This window comes from Phacochoerus africanus, chromosome 15 (assembly GCF_016906955.1).
Source record: "Phacochoerus africanus isolate WHEZ1 chromosome 15, ROS_Pafr_v1, whole genome shotgun sequence".
NCBI lineage: Eukaryota > Metazoa > Chordata > Mammalia > Artiodactyla > Suidae > Phacochoerus > Phacochoerus africanus.
Genome location: NC_062558.1, coordinates 20,192,763 through 20,205,624, shown reverse-complemented (window position 1 = coordinate 20,205,624; position 12,862 = coordinate 20,192,763). Strand labels below are relative to the sequence as shown.

Genomic DNA, 12,862 nt, shown 5'->3' with positions numbered 1-12,862 from the left:
TGAATTTTATTTATTTTTGCTTATTGGTTTGGTTTGGGTCGAGTTTTTTCCAGCTTTATTGAAGTATAATTGATGTGTTTGTCCTCTTAGGGCTGCATCTGCAGCAAATGGAATTTCCAGGCTAGGGGTCAAATTGGAGCTGAAGCCGCCAGCCTATACCACAGCCACAGCCACAGCCACATGGGATCTGAGCCACGTCTGCAACCTATACCACAGCTCATGGCAAGGCCAGATCCTTAACCCACTGATTGAACCCAGGGATCAAATCCACATCCTCATGGATACTAGTTGGCTTTGTTATGACTGAGCCACGATAGGAACTCCGAAAAATGTATTTTTTCCCTTGTGATGAGAACTCGTAGTATCTGGTCTCTGAACAATTTACAAATATACCACACAGCCATGTTAACTGTAGCTCCTCGTGTTGGACTTTATACCACAGTCCTGTGATGTTGATGGTTGTCTGTTCTCAGAATCTAGAATTCTCTTACCCAAATTAGGCTATGCATATACAGTGGGAAAAGGAAACATAGAATGTCTGTAAACCTCTTGTGAAAACTTCCCCTTCCTTTAGAAAAGTTTTTGCTTGCTTCTCAACATTTTTCTAAAAAAGAATCTAAGAAGCTTGTCCAATAGTGTCCCAAGTAAAATAAGAGAACATTGAACTTGGACATTACCACAGTTCCATGAAATGCACCACAATACGAGCAAAGGAAGAGTCCTGACAAGTCTGTGCTGTGGGCACCACCACTGCCAGCTGGGCACAATACCAGCTCTGAAGCCCAGGACGGTGTTGTCTGAGAATAGTCCATTCTGCCCTGGTAGAAAAGAAATAAACAGGGTGGACAAAATGCATGTGTTAACACAGATAATTTACTAGCCTGTGAGATGATGGGGAACAGATGATGTCAGTAGGGCATGTACTCGTGAACAGAGGTGGAAAAACCTGGAAAGACCAAGGGGTGCCATGGGTTCAGGATGCACTAAACATATAAGAGGCAGCAAACATGTGTCAGGCACCATACATTCATGGCACACTCAGTATCCGTGGATGCTCAACATTCACCAGTCTTAGTCCTGTCAGCCAGCAGTGACACTGCTACTGTGTCCCACGTGTCCTGATCGGGAAGTGCTGGGCAGGTTAGCTGGTGAGCTCAGGCTGTGCTCAGCACTCTCACCCCTGCATCTCTCTGACGGAACAGGAGTGTGCCATTGGCTTATGCATCTTCCATTGCTGGACCCTTGCTCAAAGCTTGACTCTGGTTCTCATCATGCACCATCACTGGGGAGGCTGCTGTGCTGAAAAGAGAGATAGGACGTCTGAACATTGCATGACCACAGGCTGCAGATTTTCCACTGTACATCTTCCCCTTTCCTAACTGTGTTGACTCCCTGCTGCATCTCAGGTCTGTCAGCTTTCTCCCCTGACCTCTGGGGTAGTTTGCTGGTGGACTTGGAGGATATCATTGCATCCAGGGAACTTCCCACCAACATTAAGTAGGTAGTGTCTGGATAGTAAAAAGAATTAAGAAAGAGTGAAAGTCGGAGTTTCTGTTGTGGCGCAGCAGAAACGAATCCGACTAGTAACCATGAGGTTGTGGTTTCGATCCCTGGCCTTGCTCAATAGGTTAAGGATCCAGCATTGCTGTGAGCTATGGTGTAGGTTGCAGACATGGCTCAGCTGTGGCTGTGGCGTAGCCCAGCAGCTGTAGCTCCGATTCATCCCCTAGCCTGGGAACCTCCACATGCTGTGGGCGGCCCTAAAAAGGAAAAAAAAAGAAAAAAAAAAGAATGAAAGTCTTTTGCCTGATGTCCTACAGTTTCCAACTCTTTGCACTCAGAAGCATACAAGGGAAAGTGGAATTCCCTGGCAACGAGGTAGAAGATCCCTAATTTTGGTAGGTCCTAAGATATGTCCTTAGAAGAGTTTTTGTTTGTTTGTTTGTTTGTTTGTTTTTTGTCTTTTGTCTTTTTTGTTGTTGTTGTTGTTGTTGCTATTTCTTGGGCCGCTCCCGCGGCATATGGAGGTTCCCAGGCTAGGGGTCCAATCGGAGCTGTAGCCACCGGCCTACGCCAGAGCCACAGCAACGCGGGATCCGAGCCGCGTCTGCAACCTACACCACAGCTCACGGCAACGCTGGATCGTTAACCCACTGAGAAAGGGCAGGGACCGAACCTGCAACCTCATGGTTCCTAGTCGGATTCGTTAACCACTGCGCCACGACGGGAACTCCTAGAAGAGTTTTTTTAAAAAAAATCTTTAAGATTTTCAAACAAACCAGATGAACAATTTTTTTATTTTTTATATAATGTTTAAAAATTTTTTTATTATAACTGGTTTACAGATGAACAATTTTTAAAATATTCATCATAGTGGGACATAGCAGTTTATTTTAATTGCAAGAGGCTGGGCTTCTTGATCCTACAAACATCATTGACTGGCCCTCTTGATCACTGGGCATGTTGAGTGATTAGGCCTCATTGTTCTGGGAATAGATGGAGAGAACTTTTGGTGCTTTTCCTTGTTTGTTTAAATGGCATAACCTGATATTCAGAGTTAAGGAAAGCTGCTGTGTAAATGCTATGATTTCATGCAAGGTCTATTATAGGGAAGGGCAAAAGGAGTTATGAAATAAAGTCACGTCTAGAGAAACCTGTTTTGTGGGCCTGTGTAGGAGCTGAGTCAGAAGGTGAACGTGAGTGTGGATTTGATTCTGTGAGGTTATCAGCCAGTGAAGCACTTACAGGAGTTGAGGAAGCTGATACTCAAGCCCATGAAGGCACAAAACTCTCTTGGGTGAGGGCAAAAAAAGGGAGATTTCCTTTTTTCTTTTTATTTCTTTTTATTTATTTATTTATTTATTCATTAATTTAAAAAAAATTTTTTTGGTCTTTTTGTCTTTTCAGGGCCACACCCGCGGCACATGGAGGTTCCCAGGCTAGGGGTCTAATCGGAGCTACAGCAGCCAGCTTACACCACAGCCACAGCAACGCAGGATCTGAGCTGCGCCTGTGACCTACACCACAGCTCATGGCAACGCTGGATCCTTAACCCACTGATCGAAGCCAGGGATCGAACCCACGTCCTCATGGATGCTAGTTGGTTTCACTAACCACTGAGCCATGGCAGGAACTCCTATTTATTTAAATTTTTTTTTTTTTGTGTGTGTGTTTTCTAGGGCCGCTCCCATGGCATATGGAGATTCCCAAGCTAGGGGTCCAATTGGAGCTATAGCCACCGGCCTATGCCAGAGCCACAGCAATGCAGGTCTGCAACCTACACCACAGTTCATGGCAATGCCAGATCCTTAACCCACTGAGCAAGGCCAGGGACCGAACCTGCAACCTCATGGTTCCTAGTCGGATTCGCTAACCACTGAGCCACGACGGGAACTCCTATTTTTAAAATTGTTATTGGGGTATAGTTGATTTACAATGCTTTATTACTAGTTTCAGGTATACAGCAAAGTGAATCAGTTATGCGTATATATCTATCCATTTCTTTTTTTCCCATATATGTTATTACAGAACGTTGAATAGACCTCCCTATGCCGTACAGGCGGTCCTTGTTAGTCATCTCTTTTTGTATATAGAAGTATGTTTGTATTAATCCCATCCTCCTGGTTTATTCCTCCCCCCTCCATGGTTTCTCCTTTAGTAACCCTAAGTTTGATTTTTTTTTAAATTATTAAAGTATAGTTGATTTACAATGTCCCTTCCATTTCTGCTACACAGCAAAGTGATCCAGCCACCCATACACACACCTGCTTTTTTTTTTTTTTTCTCTTTTCATTTTCCATCATGTTCTAACCCAAGAGACCGGACACACTTCCCTGTGCTGTACAGCAGCTAAGTTTGATTTTAAAGTGGGACCTCCTTTTTTCAAAAGAACAAAATCAAACCTCAAATCCACTCAGGGACGAGGGGAACACTCTCTGGCCACCTGTGGAAGGTGGCTGTGCTTTGAGTCAGTGACCCTACCTTTTTCCTCTGCCTGGTGAACTAGAATGCCTGTCATTGCTCCTGTGTTGGTCCCAGCCTGGTTTTGGAGGGGCATTGGAAGCAGGTAACTTGGCTGTTTCACTGGTCCACAGACGCAGAGGAATTAATGGATTACACCCAGGGGCCACATGTTCACCAGACTTAGAAGAGCTTTACAACTTTGAGGGGATGAGATAAAGATTTAGAAGAGGTTCTAGGAGTTCCCATTGTGGCTCAGCGGAAATGAATCTGACCAGTATCCGTGAGGTTACAGGTTTAACCCCTGGCCTCGCTTGGTGGGTTAAGGATCCAGTGTTGACATGAGCTGTGGTAGGTCCCAGATGAGGCTTGGATCTGGTGTTGCTGTGGCTGTGGCATAGACCAGCGGCTACAGCTCCAATTCAACACCTAGCCTGGGAATCTCCATATGCCACAGGGTTCGGCCCTAAAAAGACAAAAAAAAAAAAAAAAAGAAGAGGTTCCAGACTTAAGCTGCAATGAGCTGTGCTGCAATGAGCCCCTTGGGAATGTGAGGAAGGGTGAATGTATTTTATCTGTGAATTTTTAGAGGCTAGTGGGTGGGCTGTGGCAGGCAGAACTCTGATGTAGCCCCAAATCCCCATACCCTGGTATACATGTCAGGTAGCATTGCCCCTCCTCCAGTGTGGGCTGGGCTGTGAGCACAGTGGATTTCATTTCCATGATAATGTTATTAGCCAACTGACTTTGAGTTCATAAGAAAACGATATTATGATGGGTGGGCTTGACCTAATTATGTAATCCCTTAAAATAAGTCAAATTCAAGGAAAGGCAAGAGACCTTCTCCTGGCTTAGAGGAGGTGAGTTGCAACATTGTGAGAGGGGTATTTGGTTAGAGTTTGAGGACATTCTCTAGGAGCTGAGCGTGATCCCTGGTTAACAGCTGGCAAGAAAGCAAGAAAACAGGGGCCTCAGTCCTACAACAGATGGCAGTTATAGGACCCTGCTTAAAGTGCTTTTATGTGATATGTTATGTGCAGCTATCAAAAAGGAGTTGAATCTAGTTCATATCAATGCTTATGGAGTGCTATGTGCCACCAAGATACAAAAAAGAATATGTAGATCGGATATTCATTACTTTCTTGTGCTTTTACTGGAAGGACCCAAAGGGTACATTGTCAAAAGCATTAGTGTTTGATACAGAGTGTGACTCTTTGGTAGGGAAGCCATAAGCTTCTCTTGCACACCCCACTGTACAACACTCAACAGCAAAGTCTCCTCCAGCACCTATCCCCCCACCTTCTCTCAGTCAACCCAGCTCCTTTCCCTCTCTTTCCTCCCTCAAAAGGAAAACAAACTCCTCTTCCTTCATGGGCTTCCCTGAGCTCTATGAACTGGCTGATGCACATCTGGTGTCTCCCACCTGAAACACATACCAAAAAGTCTGGCCAAGCCAAGGCAGTTATCTTTCTACACGGCCACTGGTTTCTTCCATCTTTTTATGTATAAATACATAAAATAAAGTTTCCTCCATCTTTTTATGTATGTAATATCTTTGTATGTGCTAAGAAAGTCCCTGGAAATATAGCCAAGACATAATTAATGGTATCTATCTTGGTGTCTGGTACTAAGGTTGGCCAGGCTGTGCAGTATGGCATCGCATTTCATGCTTTTTCCTTCCAAAAATTTTAAGCCATTGTGTTAGTTTTTCAAGGCTGCTGCCACAAAGTACCACAAACAGGGCGCAGGGGTGGGGGGTGGGGGTGTCTTAAAACAACAGAAATTTACTCTTGCACAGTTCTGAAGGCCAGAAATCTGAAATCAAGGTGTCCATAGGGTTATGCTCTCCTCAAGGGCTCTCTGGAAGAATTCTTTCTTGTGTCTTCCAGCTTCTGGTGCTGAGTTCCAATCTCTGCCTCCATCTTCACATGCCCATTTTCCTGTATGTCTGCCTCTGAGTCTATGAGAACACCAGTCCTACTGAATTAGGGCCCACCTTAATGATCTTACCTTGATCACATCTGTAAAGACCCTACTTCTAAATCAAGCCTCTTGGGGGTGGGATGGGGGGCAGGATCTTCTCTGGGGACAAGGTCAGCCTATGCTAGCCATAATTATTTTTACAATCAAAAAACAAACTGGAGTTCCTATTTTGGCTCAGCAGGTTAAGGACTGGACATAGTCTCCCTATGGATGCGGGTTCAATCTTGGCCTGGCTAGTAGGTTAACGATCTGGTGTTGCCTCGTGTTGCCTGAGAGGTGCGGTGTAGGTCACAGATGCAGCTCGCATCCGGTGTTGCGGTGGCTGTGGTATAGACCTCTAGCTGCATCTTGGATTGGATTCCTAGCAGGGGAACTTCCGTATGAGGCAGGGGTGGCGGGTAGAAAGAAGAAAAACAAACAAAGGCACACTATTCAATGGGCAGCATTTTACATGGCAACTTGTCTGGTCTCTTTAAAACATCAATATTATGAAAAATAAAAGTGACTTAAGAAACATAACCAAAATTCAATGTTTAAAACTTGACTGGATCCTGGTTTGAAAAAAAGGTCTGAAAAAGATTATTTTGTTGAAAATTGGCAAAACTTAAATATATATTGATCATCAGATGATATTAGGGATTTATTGCTCATTTCCTCGTTGTGATATTGTGATTGTGTCACCACGGGGCGGACAGTACAGCGCGAGGGACGTGACCAACTGTTAGGGAAGGGACGCCCCCCAGCTGGCTCCGCCCCCTCAGGTGCCCCGGCCTCGCCCACCGCCTCCCCATGGACCGCCTCCTGCTTCTACAAGACCCTCCCACTGCTCCCAAGCGGCCCAATGGGCGCCGACGCGGCTCCGACGGGGGGCCGGACGCCGAACGGCCGTTCACGGCTACGCGGTGACGTCAGGCGCCGACGCACCTGTCGGCCCTGCTCTCGCGGCTCCTGTCGGCTTCGTGGGGTCGGGTGGGTCGGGCCGGGGTCCGGAACCGCAGCCCTCCCCGGCGGTGCATTGAGCCCGCAGCCGGAGTCGGGCCGGGTGATGAGGAGTGCTGGGTGGCTGGCCGCTCCTGTTCCTTCTGGAGTTGGAGCATGGCTGCAGCTGTAGTGCCTCCGGAGGGAGGTGAGCTGGGGCGGTCGCGTTGGACTCGGGGCAGCGGGTGGAGCCCAGGGCCCCGAGAGTCCGGTCCCGAGTCGCGGCGGGCTGGGCCGCTCCTGGGCCGGGCGGACCTGCTTGACGCTGACCCTGCTTCCGCACAGGTGCGAGCCCGCGCCCCTTCTGAGGTCCCTGCCTCCCTCGGGAGCCGCTGTGGACCTTGAGCAGAGCGGACCGAGGCTCCAGGGAGGGGTGGTGGTGGTGCGCTCCGGCAGAGGGGTTTACTTCGCGACATGGGCCCAAGTTTAAAGTTAATGTTCAGCTTCTCGGGTTTTAGTTTAGACTTAAGTGTATGTCAAGACAAAGTTTGTGTATGTAGATAACATTCGTGTCTTGACTTAGACCGGAAGCTACCTTAGACCCAGAAATTAACTTTGTATAAAATACGCTTTTTTGGTAGAGTATTTTAAAACGAGCACATAGAAGATAATTACATATACCTCAGTGCGTATTAGAGGCTGAAATTTGCTTCCGTTCAAGAAAATTCTTTATAAAAATGAAAACAGTGACCCTAACTTTTTTTTTTTTTTTTTGGTTATTCTGAAGTTCAGTTCTTGCAACTATAAACTTTGAGCTGTGCAGTTCAGTTACTGCAGCATCACTGTGGTTTATGTCATTGATTGTCGAACCTTTCCAGATGCTTTTCTTTTCACCTCTTAGGAGTTAATTTAGAAGATTCTTAATGAGGTAGGCATGGAAATAATTTACTGATGTCAATTTTGCTTGCCTTGTGAGTCCCTAGAAAATCTGTAGCTATCTAGAGTGCAGATAGGAGTTAAAATGCTCCTGCATGTGTTCTTGATATTCACCTCAAAAGGTGTTGTTGATTGTTTTGCTGTTACATAGTATAGCTTAAAAACCAGGTGAACCCTATAGGTTTTTCCTTAGATTGAGTGATTTATGACCTCTGGTTACTAGGAACAACCCCTTTTGGCAGAATCCCTGGCAGATTGCATCTCCTCCCACACCTTACCCCCCATACTCTTCAAAGATTGATTCTTTGCTTGAAAAACAGGTCAAGATATGTTAAAAGGTCAATATGAATGTGTAGTACCGACATCTTTACTTGGAACTTGTGTTATAGCATGAGTTTTCAAGCATACGTAGCATATTAGGAATGCTGATATTTAACCTGGTTTTGGATATATGCAGTTCGGGGAAAGATTTGCTGAAATTACGGTTTTATGTTAGTGACTTGGCTGTTTTCCAGGTCATGTTGCTGATGGGCTTTCCATTTCCTGTTGTGACATGTTGGTAATAATTTTCGGTCTGCTCAGGAAGCCAGATTTGATCTCTGTGGTGGGTCAGATATCAAAGCAGTATCCTGTGAGGTTTGGCCACTATCACTGCTTTGTAGAACTTGCAGCTTAGTTTTTAGTCAAACTTTTCAGCAGTGGATGTGTTACTATTTTATTTTATTTATTTATTTATTTATTTATTTATCTATTTTGTCTTTTTGCCATTTCTTGGGCCACTCCTGCAGCATATGGAGGTTCCCAGGCTAGGGGTCGAATTGGAGCCGTAGCTGCCGGCCTAAGCCAGAGTCATGTCTGCAACCTACACTGCAGCTCACGGCAACGTTGGATCCTTAACCCACTGAGCAAGGCCAGGGATGGAACCTGCAACCTCATGGTTCCTAGTTGGATTCCTTAACCACTGAGCCACAATGGGAACTCCGATATGTTACTATTTTATTGAGTGAATTCTGTGATTCAGAATCTTTCCTAAGTGATTTTGTGGATTATCTCAGTTCACCTTGAAGTAGGTGCTTTCGTTTTTCCCACTGTAGGGGTGTGGAAAATGAGGCATAGAGGATTTGATTAATTTCCCTAAGATCCCAGTCAGTGTCAGAACTGAGGCTGAAGCCAGGCAGTGTGAGTTTCATTTTCACGTGTATCTAAACATTGTAGCTGTTATATATTTTGATTTTTAAAGAGAAATGTTCTTCAGCTAAGTATAAAATGAAAGATTAAAAAAAAAAAAAAAGATGAACCCAGTGGGTAAACTGCCCTTGTGCATTACTGAAATACGAAGATTTGATCTGCAACTTTGATTGGAACCAAGTCAGGCAAATATCTTTCTTTCTTTTTTTTTTTTGTTTTAAGATCCTTTCAGTTTATTCTTTCAACAAGTAATAAGTACCTACAAACTAGGTACTCTGAGTACAGCGTATTCCTCTGAATAAAGAATAGGGGAGGAGGTTGGAATTTTGAATAGTGTCATCAGAAAAGACTTCACAGGCATGGTGACAGGCAAATATATATATATATTTTTTGTCTTTTTGCTATTTCTTGGGCCGCCCCTGCGGCATATGGAGGTTCCCAGGCTAGGGGTCCAATCGGAGCTGTAGCCACCGGCCTACGCCAGAGCCACAGCAACTCGGGATCCGAGCCGCATCTGCGACCTACACCACAGCTCATGGCAACGCCGGATCGTTAACCCACTGAGCAAGGGCAGGGACCGAACCCGCAACCCCATGGTTCCTAGTCGGATTCGTTAACCACTGCGCCACGCCGGGAACTCCCCGGCAAATATATTTCTTGACCTCATGGGAAGTAGTTGAACGGTTTCTATGTTATAAAATCATGAAAATTATTTAGTTTTCAGAGTGTAAGTCTTCCATAGCATCTTTCATCTTTTTGTCGGATTGTTTACCTTTTTACAGTCTGAGTTTTATATTTGTGTTCCCCCCCCCCTTTTTTTTGTCTTTTTAGGGCCTCACCTGTGGCAAGTGGAGGTACCCAGGCTAGGGGTGGAATTGGAGTTGTAGCTGCCAGCCTACACCACAGCTGCAGCAATACCAGATCCGAGCTGGGTCCACTACCTACACCACAGCTGGCACCAGATCCTTAACCCACTGACCGAGGCCAGGGATCAAACCTGCATCCTCATGGATACTAGACAGATTCATTTCCTCTGAGCCATGACAGGAACTCGTTTTTCCTTTTAAAATCATCTAGCATTTAACTAGATGACTGGATTAAAAACTTTTGACTGGATTAAAAAAAATTATGAACCAGGAAATTTTCTTCAGAATAGATAGCCACTTCCTTTAGCAGGTTATCCACTTAATACTTATTGAAGAAACGTATATAAGGTACAGCAATTTGGACCTGCAGCCAAGCTAATGAACAGTAAAGATTAAATATTGAGAAATATTACTTTGGGGAGAAATCAGTTTTATTATTGTCACCTCTTGTGAGTATTGACAGTTTGTATCAATATACTCTTAATATAATGACATTCTGACATAGATTTCATGATGTTATAAAGGGTGGGTGGGTCATTTCCCTGGTAAAACAAATTTGAGAAACTTGTAATAAATTTCGGTTTGGTTTTCTCAATAATCTTTCTTATGCTGTTAGCCATTACAGAGCTAGTTACAGTGCTAGACGGGGCTGTTCTTCGTTACCCAAACTTACTTGACCGTGAAACCTTGTACTGAACTTGTGTTCTGTGCACTTATTCTTCTGCAAATGTTTTTGTTGCCTTCTTGGCTCCATAGCTTGATTCATGCCAGTACTTTTAATTTGGTTAACTAACCTCTTCTCCCATCTCTGCCCCATGAAATCCCACTTATCTTTTAAAGTGCAAGTGTGTTTCATCCAAAGAAGGCTTCTCATCATCAATTATAGGAATGTGATCTTTTCTCTGAGCTCTCATAACAATTTTAGTGTTTCCTGTGACACCTGTCCTGTGTTGCTTTTTATTATATGGATATATAGTAATTTATAAGGAAAAAATTACCACATCCCTTTTAAGGACCATGTATAATGTAATTTATTGAAAGCTGTAATGCCTATATAAATATGATGCCATTCCTCAGTAAAAATTTTATTTGTATTTTTTTCAATTTCTGTTACACAAGTAGCTATTTTATAAACTTTAGTGAGTGATTGTGTTGAAATTCATTGCCACATTTTAATCTTTGACTCATATTTCACATCCTTAGTTCTTTTTTTGTTTGTCTTTTTAGGGCCACACCCATGGCATGTGGAGGTTCCCAGGCTAGGGGTCCAATCAGAGCTGTAGCTGCTGGCCTACACCAGAGCCACAGCAACTTGGGACCTGGGCTGCGTCTTTGAACTACACCACAGCTCACGGCAATGCCAGATCTTTAATCCACTGAGCAAGGTCAGAGATTGAACCCAAGTCCTCATGGATGTTAGTTGGATTCCTTAACTGCTGAGCCACGATGGGAGCTCCACATCCTTATTTCTTAACACATTTACTCGAGCCTGCTCCTTCCATGCAGTGGCTCCATCAGTTAGAGCGCCACCTCCCTGCCCCCATTGCTCTTGAGACTTTTGTCCATCAGACTGGTGGCTGGCATTTGGAGGTTTCACTTCTTTTTTCTCTCAGATTGTGCCCGCTTTTCCGTCAGATAGGTGGCACACCCTTGAAATTTAGCTGTGGTCCCCTGTGCCCTGTGAGAGAGGCCTGACCTTTGAGGCCCTGAGCCCCGCTTGCAGGGTCTTCCTCTGTGTGTTCCCTGCTTCTGGCCCTGGCGGGGGAAGGGCGAGCGGGCTCATGGTAACCATCCCTTGGCTGCCGAGTGGCCTCAGAGGGGCCTGCAGCCTGGCCTTTAGCCCCAGCTCAGGGCTCGAGGCCCGGAAGCTACTGGGAGGCACATTTGTGAATTGATCAAGCCAGAAACTTAGCAGGTGGCTCAGGTGTGTGGTCTGCACCATCCTTCACCTGGCCTTAGTTACTGCAACCTCTTAAGTCTTCCCCACAGCCCTCTCCATTCCTTGGTGTTGCTGTGATTCAGGTTAGTGGTGCCCTTGCCACGTCGTGTCAGGGCTGTTCAGGGTCTCCTGGGGTGAGGGTCTCCTGGCCCCTCTCCATGGCGGGCCCTCAGTCTCTCTTCCTGCTGCTGGCTCATCAAGGTTCCTGTTTGATCAGGTGATTGCGCTTTTAAAGCTGCCTCACATGTTGACAGGACTAAGTTCCTTAGCGGGACATTCGCGCCCCCCGCCCCCTTTCTCTGGCTCTGTCCCTCCAGCTGCCCTCCAGTCCCCACCTCTAACAGATGCTGCCCAAGCAGGCTGCATTATGCTGCTGTGTTTTCTCATGGACTTTTGTCCTTTACTGACTTTTTACCTCCTGGTTGGCCCAGTGAAGTCATCCCAGTCCTTTAGCACTACTTCCTTTCTCAGTGTTGACAGACTTTCACTCCTGCCCGGTGTCATCAGGTACCATGTGTACCTGTTCTGTGGCGCTTCTCGAGCAGCTGGAGTTATTTGTGTCTTTCCCCTTCCCTGCCTGGGAAGGTGGGTTGGAATTGTACTTGTTAGCCCAGGGTATGCTGGGTGCCCGGTCTACGGTTGTTGACTACATCCATCAGTGACTCTGAAATCTGATGTTGGCTGCTAGGTGGATGGTGCCTCCAGGTAGAGATGTAGCAGTCATTTGTTATGAATTGTTGCTCACTCCTGCTGTAGATATCCACTGATGCAGCAAGAGCCTGTAGGTGAAGGCAAGACTTTTCTAAAATTTATGTGGAAAGACAAAGAAACTAGAATAGCTAAAACAATTTTGAAAAATGAGAATAAAGTGTGAAAAGTCAATCTGTCCAATTCTATAAGCTGCAGCAGTCAGTTCCGTGCGTTGTTGCTGTAGGTATAGACACACAGATCAAGATTCAGGGCAGAGGCGTTCCCATGGTGGTGCAGCAGAAACGAATCCGACTAGGAACCATGAGGTTGCAGGTTCGATCCCTGGCCTTGCTCAGTGGGTTAAGGATCTGGCTTTGCCATA

At 45.4% G+C, this 12,862-nt stretch overlaps 1 protein-coding gene across 3 annotated transcripts in view; it reads left to right on the top strand.

Annotated features, from left to right (window-relative positions):
* The first annotated feature begins 6,856 nt into the window (after positions 1 to 6,856).
* The window catches only part of CLCN3 (chloride voltage-gated channel 3), a 90,475-nt gene continuing 84,469 nt past the window's right edge, over positions 6,857 to 12,862 (top strand). For all 3 annotated transcript variants that reach the window (XM_047762545.1, XM_047762542.1, XM_047762540.1), the window contains exon 1: positions 6,857 to 7,069. The gene's annotated coding sequence lies outside the window, so the exon portion shown is untranslated. The remainder of the gene's footprint in view (positions 7,070 to 12,862) is intronic.